Source organism: Bison bison, unplaced genomic scaffold (genome assembly GCF_000754665.1).
Source record: "Bison bison bison isolate TAMUID 2011002044 unplaced genomic scaffold, Bison_UMD1.0 scf7180017864135, whole genome shotgun sequence".
Lineage (NCBI taxonomy): Eukaryota > Metazoa > Chordata > Mammalia > Artiodactyla > Bovidae > Bison > Bison bison.
This window is the reverse complement of record NW_011494707.1, coordinates 2,526,711-2,535,661: the sequence shown is the minus strand read 5'-3', so window position 1 is coordinate 2,535,661 and position 8,951 is coordinate 2,526,711. Positions and strand designations below refer to the sequence as shown.

Below are 8,951 nucleotides of genomic sequence, written 5' to 3'. Positions count from 1 at the left end.
TCACTAATATTTGTCACTGCCTTTCTTCTCCATAACTTGGTTTATTCCACCTTAGACCATGTCTTTTACACACATACACACTCTTTCCACCCTCTTCCTTCTGTTTCCAGTCCAACTCTTGTCCAGTTATTTTAAGAAAAAATCCTTTCCTTTTCTTCCACTTCTTGTCCTTTCCTTTCTTATTCTCTCTTAATATGGCCTAATGAGATTCTCCTTCTCCCACTGCAAGTGACTAAAGCATAAAAATACTGGTATATACACCTCAGTGTTAACAAAAAGAAAACTAATGAGATCCAAAGACAGACAGGATGTATTCTAGAACAAAATAACAACCTTCTAAAACTTTATTAAGAAAGGACCCATCATAGTCACTTTGGTTGGCTGGTTGGTTTAGTCACTAAGTCGTGTCCGAGTCTTGTGACCCCATGGACTCTAGCCTGCCAGGCTGCTCTGTCCATGGGACTCTCTAAGCAAGAATACTGGAATGGGTTGCCATTTCCTTCTCCAAATAGTCACTTTAGAAGCAATTTTAAACTGTTTATGTTTGTACTCTGTGATCCTTTCCCATGCAGATTTTTTCTTTGGGGATAAGTTATGAGCATTACCAGTGAGTGTATATAGTCTTTCTCTCTCTCTCTCCCCCTTTCCCTCACCTTCCTTCCCTCCTTCCCTCTTCCCCTCTCTCTCTCTCACACACACACACACACACACACAGCTTAACACTCTGAAAAGCATGTATCTAGAAAATCTGAACATGTCTGTGCTTGGTCAGGAACACTGATCATTTGCAAAAAGCCCAAAGAGGAATCTTTTAGGAAAGAAGTCACCTTGAAGAGGGGAGCATTGAGGTGTACAACTTTGAAAAAGTAAGCCATTGCTGAATGTAGGAATTGAAACAGAAATGATGCAGATATATAATATCCTGCTGGATAAAAGCAAATATGAATACACACCCCTATAAATCTACATTAACCTTGGTTATCAGTAAAAAGCTTGCCTCTGAGTGAGCACACAGGGCTGCCTCTCAACGTAAAGTTCAGATGTGGCTTCTCAACCAGTCAGGCCCCCTGCTAAGGAGCTGTGTGTCACACTTACTAAGTGAATAATGAATCAGGCTACCAAATCGTTTTATGTAAGCCGTGTGTCAGCCTCGTTCCACAAGATGTTAGTTTCTAAACATAGGTTGTTTATTGTTAGGAATTTTCTCATTAAGATAACGTTCTCTTAACTGAAAAAGCACTGGAAAGGAAGGTTGGCTGTGTGAAAAATTAAAGTGATTAATTTGTATGCTGAAATTAAGTTAAGAAACCTCCCTGGTCTTTTTTAGTTTTCATCTTCTCCAATCTGTAGAGACAGAGGGGCAGGTGCCAGAGAGAGGAGCAGGCAAAGAACAAAAAGAATCTCTGTGCCTAAGAGCCCAGTAGCTCTGAGAATCTGGGGTTTTATGTGTAGCTGGTATGATGGAGGAGTCTCAGCTCAGTGAGGTGCAAACAGAATGGTTTTATCTCTTCTAATAACTCTGAACCCCATTTCCACTCAGTGGAGGGGGATGAGGGAGAGAAAACTTAATCTTACCCAATAATGGAATTTGAGTCCCATCGGAGAATTGACTCCAGTTCAGTGACTCTTGTCTAATCTGGTTATTAAATTCCTAACTCTCGTGACAGTTTGAACACCTCCCCTCTACATGCGTTATATCTTCCCCACAGCTGTGCAGCCGGCTCCCTTCCCTTCCCTCTCCTCTTTCTCTTTCCCTGTCACCCCTCCTTTCTCCTCTCCTCCCCTTCTGGTGCCACCTCTCCCACCCTCTGAGGGCTAAACATCAAGGCTGCTCCAGGTTTCCTGTCGATGGTGAGCTTTCACACCCTAGGCAGTTCCTTCCTTAAAAGAGTTGGGACTCTGTGGGAAGGGTTGCTGGGTCTCCCCTGAGCCCCTACCCGTGGTGCGGGTTGCACCCCTCATTGTGTCTCTTGCTTTGCTGGTGGTCTTCCCCAGGCTGACCTTGGCATTCTCAACGAGGAATACCTTGGCATACACCCATTCCTGCTTCTCAAGGGACCTTTAGACCTACAGAGCCTTGGGTATGAAAGGTGATGTTTTATTCCATGTTCTAGAGTTACTGTCAAACTTCACAAGCTTTCTGTATGGTCTTCTGTCTTCTCTTGGTGGGAACCAGCTGGAAACCTATCTTTCCCAGGTAGAAGGGGTATGGGGAGAAGGAGAAGCTGGGGTTACTACATCATAACATTTGCTTTCCTGTAGACTCTTCAATCCCCTCCCTAATGAGAAGAGAGAAGTAGGTTCCAATGAAGGTTTTCTGGATGGTCCAGCCCCTGCAAGCCCTGAGATGGGATGTACTTTGGCAGGCCAATCTCTGGTGGGGGTCAGTAGGAGCAGGAAAGGACCTCAGTCATTCCTTCACACTCAGGACAACATTAAAAGGAGGCAGTTTGATAAGAGCACCTCCCTGGCAGTTCACTTGGTAAAGCATCTGCCAGCAATGCAGGAGACCCAGGTTCAATCCATGAATGGGGAAGATCCCCTGGAGAAGGAAATGGCAACACACTCCAGTATTCTTGCCTGGAAAATCCCATGGACAGAGGAACCTGGCAAGCTGCAGTCCACAGGGTCACAAAGAATTAGACATGACTTAGAGACTTAGTCCTTAGTCAGGAAAGTACACCATAGGCCTCGTCAGAGGCCTTAAAGAAAAAGACAAAAATCTAGACTCCTGTTCATTTAATTAATAGTAGTTTGGGGGAACCTTGCTTTGCTAGGAGGTTTAGTGAAATGATTCTCTGATGGCTCAGATGGTAAAGCATCTGCCTGCAATGCAGGAGACCTGGGTTCGATCCCCAGGTTGGGAAGATCCCCTGGAGAAGGAAATGGCAACCCACTCCAGTACTCTTGCCTAGAAAATTTCATGGATGGAGGAGCCTGACAGTTCATGGGGTCACAAAGAGTTGGACACAACTAAGCGACTTCACTTCACTTAGAGACTAAACCACGGCAACCAGTAGGTGGCAATGCAAAGTATTTGCCCCCTGGAAGGAATTAGAGGCCTGTGGGGGAAAGAACAAGTGTGCTGACAGTGGAATTTAGAGGAAATGTCAGGAAGAGCAAATCCCCTGGCTCAAGAATGCCGCCGTTAAGAGGTAATTTTGTGTTTTAGACTCAGAGGATCAAAGAACTGCATCAAAAGGGCGAAAGCAATCAGGATTGCACAGCTATTAATAAAAAGTCACTTTGGGGAGGTGAAAGGCAGGAAGATCAAGCAAAGGAAAGCCTCTTAAGTCAGAAAACTTAGTGAAAGCAAAAGTCATAGTGAAAGCACCATGACAAACGCTCTTATGCAGCCCTAAGACACAAAGTATTCTTTAAAAAATTGTTTTTAATTGAAGGATATTTGCTTTGCAATATTATGTTGGTTTCTGCCATACATCAACATGAATCAGCCATAGGTACACATATGTCCCGTTCCATCTCCTCCCACCTCCCACCCCATCCCAGCCCTCTAGGTTGTCACAAGGTTTGAGCTAGGGCCAAGGCTGCCCAAGGGTCTGGGAATGAGTGTGCACAGCAGAGAAGTGCAGGCTTTAGCAGGGAGGCCTGGCTGCAGAGGAAGGAAATGGACCCTCCAAACCCCTTCAAATCCCTGCCCTTCACATCAGGGTCACTCCTTGCATGTTGCAGTGAGACCGAAAGTGCATCTTCTGAACACAGGCCATCATTTAACACTTGATTATTAACTCTGTGTGGTCTGTCTCTTTATGTTTTTAACAATATGTTTATTTTGTGATGGAATAACATAAAGATCTACCAAATATGAATCATCTTTTAAAAGTCTTCTCATTAAATATGATCAATTCCTCTCCTTACTTTTTATTAGTATATTTTATTTAGTGATGAAATAACATTTCGACTCTAAAAGGGAGAGAGACAGAGACAGACAGACATAGTCTTGAGAAGGAAGACAATTCCCCAAATAAGTCAAACTCAAATCTCAGTAAAACCCGAAGTGCCTTTGTTTGAAAGTACTGCCTATCAATTTGTCAAAATTTTGTTTAAATTTCATTAAAAGAAGCCATGAGGGGTGAGGGGTTAAGAGAGCAGACTTTGAAGCTAGAGCACCCTAGGTTCAAATCCCAGCCCTGCTCCTTGTCTGCTGAGTGACCTTGGGAGCATTGCTTACCTCTCTGGGCCTTCATTGCATTCTTCTATAAAATGAGAATACGAACCATATCTTAAAAGATTGTAGTGAGCTTTCAATGAGAAAATCTAAGAAAAACATTTACACTAGTGTGTCTTCCCCATGCAATTGTACCTTTTCTAAACATATTTTTATATCAAATTGGGCTAATAAAATATTTCCTGTAAAGATCCTCAGAAATCCAGTATATCATATGCTGCAGCCCACCAGACCCCTCTGTCCATAGGATTCTCCCAGCAAGAATCCTGGAGCAGGTTGTCATTTCCTCTTCCAGGGGATTTCCTGTCCCAGGGACGGAATTTGAACCTCTTGAATTGGCAGGCAGTTTCTTTACCACTAAGCCACCAGGGAAGCCCTTATGATTTGCACCTATTACTTAAAAATATTTGAAAGTGTCTGGTTTTCTTAAGTAATTATAGTGATTTATCTAGAACCACTATTTGTCAAGTTTGGAGCTAAGTGACGTAAATATAAATACCATATCTTTGACTCCTTGCAAGAATATGGAAACATTATTGTTGTTCCCATTTTGTGCATCAGCAAAGTGTAGGCCTGAAAGTTGAGTACTTTTCCCAAGGCCACAGCTAATAAGAAGTAAAACTGAGCAAGAACCTACATCACTCTAATCTGCCTGCAATGTAGGAGATCCAAGATCAATCCTTGAGTTGAGAAGATCCCCTGGAGAAGGGCATGGCAACCCACTCCAGTATTCTTACCTGGAGAATCCCATGGACAGAGGAGCCTGGAGGGCTACAGTCCCTAAGGGTCGCAAAGAGTCAGACACGATTGAGTGACTAAGCATGTGCAAACATGTTTAGTTTCCACGAGGTTTTGTTTCAAGACATCAACACACAAAGATCCTGAACTATGTCCTCCCACAGACACACTGAACCCACAACTACGAATGGAACAATTCCCTCTCAGGGGGAAAATTAAAAACTGGTGGAGTGACCCCTTCATATTGGGCAGACAAGAGGGAAACCACATCAAAGTGGATAGGAAAGGCTGAGACACAATCTCTCCATGAAACGCTGGTGTGATGACTCCTATTTGGGAGTGCACTCAAAATCTTGCGCTTCTCTCTGAGGAGACAAAGAGTTATACTCTGCATTGAACACCCCAACTGTCATGACTGGCCCCTGAGAGATGAGTTCCCCAAGCATTTGGCTTTGAGGACCATTTGGCTCATGCTCACGAGATCCTAGAGGTTATGGTGAACTGAGGAACCTCTCTTAAAGAGCCTGTGTGCAGATTCACCCACTCCAGGGCTCAGCACAGAAGCATCCTTTAAAAAAGTGCCCAGACTTCATGTCAAAGAACTCATTTGCTGATTTGAAAGCTGGTCAGCCCCAGCACACAGTCTCCCTTTTATAGCAGAGGAGTAGGATATGGACCACAACCAATGGAGAAAGTGTTCTTATAAACAGTTACCACTCCCAGGGCACAGCAAGAGGGAGCAGAGCCAAGAGCTCAGTCTTGATGTGAAACAGGAGGCTTCCAATTAAGTGCACATCTAAGGGCTGACTGTAAACCTTTCCTGAGACATTGGGGGGTGGGCACTAATCTTCAAGTTGCCCCTCGGCCATACTCCAAAGCTTCAGTGTCTCTTGCAGAGGAGCTCTTGTGAGTGTCTGGGGCCCCAGTTTTTACATCTGGTGCCCTGGATATTGGGCTTCCTTGGTGACTCAGTGGATAAAGAATCTTCCCACAATGCAGAAGACTCAGGAGCCTCGGGTTTGATCCCTGGGTTGGGAAGATCCCCTGGAGGAGGGCATGGCAACCTACTCCAGTATTCTTGCCTGGGATTTCCATGGACAGTGGAGCTTGGTGGGCTACAGTCTATGGGGTCCCAGAAGAGTTGGACACAGCTGAAGCAATTGAGTATGCACACCCTGGTTATTGTGACTGCCACCCAGGGCATGTTACCCCTTGATCCCTTCCTGGCTCTGGAGGCCAGCAGGGCTTGTGCTTATGGTCCCACAAGACTGTGCGTATTTGTACTTTTTTGAAAGCTGCTTCCTGATGGTCTAGCTTCCAATGAGTCCAAATCTAGGTGCTGACTGAGATCCTCCCCTTTGTGGCACTCACTGGTCTGTGTGTGTGTACTCAGTCATTCAGGCATGTCTGATTCTCTGCAACCCCATGGACTGAAGGCCGCCAGGCTCCTCTGTCGATAGGATTTTCCAGGCAAGAATACTGGAGTGGGTTGCCATTTCCTCCTCAAGGGGATCTTCCTGACCCAGGGATTGAACCCACGTCTCCTGTGTAGGCACACCCTTAGCTACTGGGAGTTATTAAAAATGAAATGGGTTGTTTGGATAAGCAGAAGCTTGGGAGACAATCAAGAGCTGGGGCAAGGTTGAATGATAAGGTTTATCTCCTACACAAGGCCAACCCTTCAAGACTGGGAGAAGGGGCTGTTTCATCTAATACATAGAAACTGGTAGTTGCAAGTAACAGAAACTCAACTCAAACTAACTTGTATATAAAAAAAGAGATTTTTTATTATATTACCTAACATAAACATCCAAGGGGCACAGTCACCAGGCATCTCTGTCTTCTGTAAGCTCTTCTCTCTTCATTCTCTCCCAACATTGTAGCAAACTGGTCATGGATAGCTCAAGGTTACCAATTGCAAACCTCCAGGTGCAAGAGGGGGCTTCTCTTTCTGTAGCCTCTTGTTGCCTGGCTTGAGCCATGTGAGCTTCTATGAACCAATCGCTGCCCTCTGGGTGTTCAGTCTGGCACACAAGCTGCTCTCTATGGTGGAGGGGTGGGATCTGCCTCATTCATAGCTCATTGGTTGAGGGTTGGTGGGTCCCTGTGGAGAAATGGGTGCTGGAACCAAGAGAAGGAGAAGTTAATGTTGGGCAGGCAAAACCTACCACTATGATAATAATATTAGTGGAGCCTTCCCGACAGCCCACATGTGGTAGGGCTGATTGGGAGAATGCACACAAAAAGAGCTGTATAAAATCGTTTCCTAAGATACTTAGACTTGTCTTTTCTTTGATGGTGCCCTCTTTTCTCATCCTCAAATTCCACTTACTTTGGGTAGTAAAGTATTTTTTAAATTATTTAGTAAGTTTTACACAAGAATCCAGATTTCTGGCTGCCTTTGAAAAGGTCTAGTAACTACGGACTGTGCCTTGATGGGGGATTCTCCCTCACAAGGGGCAGGTATTGCCCAGTCTTGCCCCCACCTGACCCTGTCGACATCGGGATCCTCTTCCTATCTTCATAACCTTATGCTCTGCTGTCATTTCTGGGATCCTCCTGCATCCTACCAGGTACCTTCACTTCCATGCCTTTGTCCAAGGTCTTTTCCTCTTCCTCCCTAGCAGTCTAAATCCCATCCATCCTTGAAAACCAATTGAAAACCAGGACTCTCTCGAACCTCCTCTAAGCATCCCAACTCTCAGAGTGTTCTCTGCTGCTCTTCTCTGTAAGGACATCCAGAGACGACCAGAACTGCCCAGGCTGTAAGTCCCCAAGTAGCTGTGAGTGTGGGAGAGAAGCACCACCCTGTGAAACTGACGAGGTAGGGTAGAGGCAGATGATTATGCTGTCCCTGAGACAAGGGAAGATAAATCGGAATTGAGCTGGCAAAGAAATTGAAAAATGTATTTATCATCTCTTTTGAAGTAAATTTCTACACTTTATTTATAATTCAACATATGGGAACACACAGAGAGTGCTCCCTCTCTGCAACCAGCTTTTAAAGCATTATATTGATGGTATTGCTTAGTTTCAGAAGTAAAAATGTCAAGGTAGTTAGTGTTCAGGGTTTCCACTGCAGCCGTAAAGGAGACTTGTGAGTAGAAATTGTGATAAAGCTGGAATAAGAGAGTGAAAGTCATTCCCTTTGACCGAGGGACAAATGCCTCTGCATTTTAATTCTTTCCTACAGTAAAATAACATTTAAAGATGGTATTCTGAGGGCTAATATTAGACTAATTTAATCTATGAACATCATATCAGTGCAAAGAGGAGTAAATGTATGATGCGAATACTTTTCTATGATTCAGAGAGTAATAATAGCAAGGCTCTACCATTCAAAAGAAATAGTATAGCAATTTAGAATAGCAGCCTAAAGTGATGTGACTGGCCTTTCATTTTTGACCCCTAAATTTAAAGAAAAAAGAACGAAATATAATATGCTTTAGACTAAGTAAAACTGTTTTCGTATATGTAGACAAGGATAATAAGGTAAATATTAAAAAATTGAAATAGCTTTTTAATTAAGGAAGTGAGTGGGCTTATACCAATAGATGATTTTAATGCCTATTTTAAAGGCATTTGTATATATAAGATTCTGATGCTGGGAAAGATTGAGGGCAGGAATAGAAAGGGGCTGAGGAGTTCCAAAGAATGGCAAGGAGAGGTGAGAAAGTCTTCGTCAGTGATCAATGCAAGGAAATAGAGGAAAACAACAGAATGGGAAAGACTAGAGATCTCTTCAAGAAAATTAGAGATAACAAGGGAACATTTCATGCAAAGATGGGTTCGATAAAGGACAGAAATGGTATGGACCTGTCAGAGGCAGAAGATATTAAGAAGAGGTGGCAAGAATACACAGAAGAACTGTACAAAAAAGATCTTCATGACTGAGATAATCACGATGGTGTGATCACTCACCTAGAGCCAGACATCCTGGAATGTGAAGTCAAGTGGGCCTTAGAAAGCATCACTACGAACAAAGCTAGTGGAGGTGATGGAATTCCAGTTGAGCTATTTCAAA

The 8,951-nt window shown here is 43.8% G+C and overlaps 1 protein-coding gene across 1 annotated transcript in view; it reads left to right on the top strand.

The window, feature by feature from the left end:
* IQCJ (IQ motif containing J) overlaps nucleotides 1-8,951 on the top strand; it is a 28,640-nt gene that overhangs the window by 13,197 nt on the left and 6,492 nt on the right.